The 3,591-nt window shown below is 48.4% G+C and overlaps 1 non-coding gene across 1 annotated transcript; it reads left to right on the top strand.

Moving 5' to 3' along the window:
- Positions 1–1,694: 1,694 nt before the first annotated feature.
- Positions 1,695–1,798, top strand: LOC114005699 (U6 spliceosomal RNA). The gene has a single exon (XR_003547539.1). It is a non-coding gene; the product is annotated as a U6 spliceosomal RNA (small nuclear RNA).
- Positions 1,799–3,591: the final 1,793 nt, after the last annotated feature.

The following is a 3,591-nucleotide window of genomic DNA, read 5'->3' as shown; positions in this document are numbered from 1 at the left end:
GGGTGTGAGAGATGCGGGTGATAAAAGCACGTAAGCCCTTAGCTGGGTGCGCAGCACACAGGCGGGGGTCAGCGTGATCCCTGAATATGGATGGTTGACCCGAAAGAGGCGATCGGAACCAGGCTGGAGCCCAGGCAGCACTTCTCAGAAGATGTGGGCCTTGGTCTTTGGAGAGATTCTGATGACCCATGGGGTGGGTAGGATTCTGGAGAAATGGCACAGCTTGCTCCAGAGAACCGAGGTCAGGATATGTGGGGAACAGGCAGGAAAACATTTGTCTCCAGCTTTGTGTTTGGTTGAAAAGTGAGCAGGGGGGCCAGTCAGTATGATGGTGGCTGGGGTGACTGATCTCACACGGCCGACTGTGCAGTCTGAGTCCCGGACCTGGCAGCTTGAGAAACACATCAGGGACATGTGTGTGCGGGCCCAGAATTCCAAAAGGAGAAATGGAGGAGAAGGGATTGTTACGTGACCATCTCCCCTGGGGGCTTCTCTCTCCCTCTCCCTCTCTTTGTCTCTCTCCAGAGAGCACACCCCTCTAGCAAATAGAGAGAGAGAGAAGAATAAAGAGAAGTGAGTAGGAGCTGAACCAGGAAATCAGCGCTACCTGAACAGACTGCGCAAGCCCAGTAAGAAATGAAGTCATACCAAAACTCCAGGCAGGGAGCCAGCAGGTGGTGTCATGGCGAAGGCACTCGACTCCCACGTAGCCAACCGTGGTTCAAGTCCTAGACCCAGTGGCTTGAAAATCATGCTGGGTGCATGTGTATGCATGTCCAAAATCCCCAAAAGAGAATGGAGGAGAAGGGATTACGATAAGGCCATCCTCCCTGGGGGGTGATTTCTCATTTTCCCTCTTTCTCTCTCTCTCTTGTAAGTGCACAAACCCAATGGCAAAAACAAAAACAAAAACAAAAACAAACAAACAAACAAACTAAACTAAACTAAAAAATAACAACAGCAAAAACATCTTCAGGCAGAGGCTCCTAGGAGCAGACGTCTTATATAGGAGATAGCATGCAGAGGGTCTGGGAGAGGGAAGAGGAGTCGGATGTGGGAGTCACAGAAGGCTGCCATGTAAACCTTGGCAGGTGGTAGCCAGAGCATTGGGAGGGGTGGAAGAAGGGCGTGGGGTAAGGATAATGAAGAGGGCCAGGCTGGCTTCGCAGAGTGTGACAGAAGGGCTCTTCTTGTGGTCGAAGGCTCTGCTGTCACTGTCTTAAAATTCGGAGTAGATTTTGAGCGAGGAGCCCCACAAATTTTGACCTGGGTCTTGCAGATCATAAGCCAGTGTTGGGGTGGTGGTGTGACGGAGTTTGGCCATGGAGTGGGGCAGGCAAGCAAAAGAACCGAGAGTGGAGGGGAGTTCAGGGGACCGGCAGAGACACGAAGGTGTCTGGGGAGAGAACGGACTGCGCATGATATGCGGTCGTGGGGAGTCTCTGGTAATGTGTTGGGGGTTTGGTCAAAGCTCAGTAAAGAACTTGGAGCTGTAATTACTTACTTGGAACTATACGACTTTTCTTTTTTTCAAAGTCTTGTTTTTCAAAGGCTCTTGAGTTGATTCACGTTGTTTGAATGAAATATCCTACTTTTGTAGTTAAAGAAACAAAATTAATAAAATCATGTATTCGATAATAATGCATAAAGCTCTAGAAGTGGATGCAGGAAAGAAATGTTAAGAAAAGATAAAGGTGCTCTCTTCAGCCACACATGCACTAAAATTGGAACGAAGCAAAGATTAGCATGGCCCCGGCATGGGGATGACACACGAGTTGATGAAGCACTCCATATTTTTTGAAGCTATAGCAGTAAACAAGAAAAGTGCAGCTATCAGACACTGTGTGTGTGTGTGTGTGGGGGGGGTGGATAGCAGGGTGCATGGGAGAGGCTTAGGGAGAGAGCACTTGACAGACACAAGAATGTGAAGTTCTGCAAAGCAAAAGATGTGTACAGTAATAGACTTGACTTGATGGTAACGCGATGCACGTTTTTGAAAAACCTTATGTGTACTCTGGAGAGGCACAATAATTAAATGTGATGAAGAAATTAGAAAGATTAATTAAATAATTAATTTAATTTTAAAAATTTGGGACCAGCAGTTAGCGTAATGGCTATGTCGCTGGACTCCCACATAGTCCACTGTAGTTCGCGTCCCAGACCCAGTGGCTTAAAACTCACGCCGGGCGTATGTGCATGCGTGCCCAAGATCCTGAGAGAATGGAGGAGAAGGGATTGCGGCATGGCCATCCCGCCCCTGGGGGGTGATTTCTCGCTTTCTGTCTCTCTGTCTCTCTCTGTCTGGCGAGCGCACGTGCCCTGTAGCAAAAAACCTCTCCAGAAAAAAGAAAAAAAAAATTTAACAGAAGGGTCAAGACCCGAGTCTAGAAGACCGTTGTTATGGGACAAACTGTGTCCCTCCCACCCAAAATTCTATGTTGAAGTCCTAGTCTCCAGTACCTGAGAAGGTGACCTATCTGGAGGCTGGACCTTCTAAGAGTTAATTAAGGCTAAATGAGGCTATGTCCTAATCCAGTCTGACCCACATCCTTGTAAGGAGAGGCGATGGGGACACAGGTGCACACAGAGGGAAGGCCCTGGGAAGACGTAAGAAGACGCCATATACGAGCCGAGGACAGAGGCCTCAGAAGGAGCCAACTCCGCCCACACTGGATGGCAGACCTGAGCCTCCAGAGCTGAGGGAAAACAGACTTCTGTTGTCTAAGCCCTGCAGTCTGCAGTACTCAGTTGCGACAGCCCTGGCAGACTAACAGGACCCATTTCCTTTAGGAGAACAGGAAAAAGTAGAAAGTTCTCAGAGATGGCATAAAAGTGGCCAGTGAGGTGCAGGGAGAGCAGGAGGTGGAGTCAGAAAGCAGGGGGCATCTGAGGAGGAGGGCGGTGGCCACAGGATGGCAGTGAGTGAGGTCCACGAGGACGCAGGGCTCTCAGAAAGCTGCTGGGTTTGCAAATCAGGAAGTCGCTGGTGACCTTTGAGGGGATGATGTCATTGGTGCAACGGGGAAAACCAGGTGCGTTAGGTTAAGAGGGACGTGACATGGTGCTTGAGGGATGGCGAAACCTGACTTTTAAGAAGTTTCTGTGTAAAGGGCAGGGACCAGACCGGGGGGCAACTTGAGGGGAAGCAGACTCAAGAGAAGGTTCTTTGTTTTGTTTTGTTTTGCTGGGGGATTCCTGTGTAAGCATGACTGGAGAAACCCCAGTACAACGATTTGAATGTGTCCCCTGAAGCTCTGGTGTTGGAAGCTTAACCTCCAGTGCAGTGGTGCGGAGGGCTGGGACCTTTGAGAAGTGATTAGATCTTGAAGGCTCTACATTAATAAAGGATTAGGGCTGCTAATGCCATTATCACAGGAGGGGACTTATTATAAAAGTAAGTTCAGTCCTCTCTTGCTATCTCTTCCTCTCTCTTGTTCATGAGATGCCTTTTAAGGGACAGCAAGAAATCCCTCACCAGATGTGGCTTCTCCATCTTGGACTTCCTGGCTTCCAGAACCATGAGCCAAGTACATTTCCTTTTTAATTTTTTAAAAAGAATTATTTATTTAATTATATTTATATATTTTTATT

The sequence above is a fragment of the Tupaia chinensis genome, unplaced genomic scaffold, assembly GCF_000334495.1.
Source record: "Tupaia chinensis unplaced genomic scaffold, TupChi_1.0 Scaffold144276_1, whole genome shotgun sequence".
Classification (NCBI taxonomy): Eukaryota; Metazoa; Chordata; class Mammalia; order Scandentia; family Tupaiidae; genus Tupaia; species Tupaia belangeri.
Note: the sequence above shows the minus strand (reverse complement) of the source record. Positions and strands in the feature narration are given on the sequence as shown.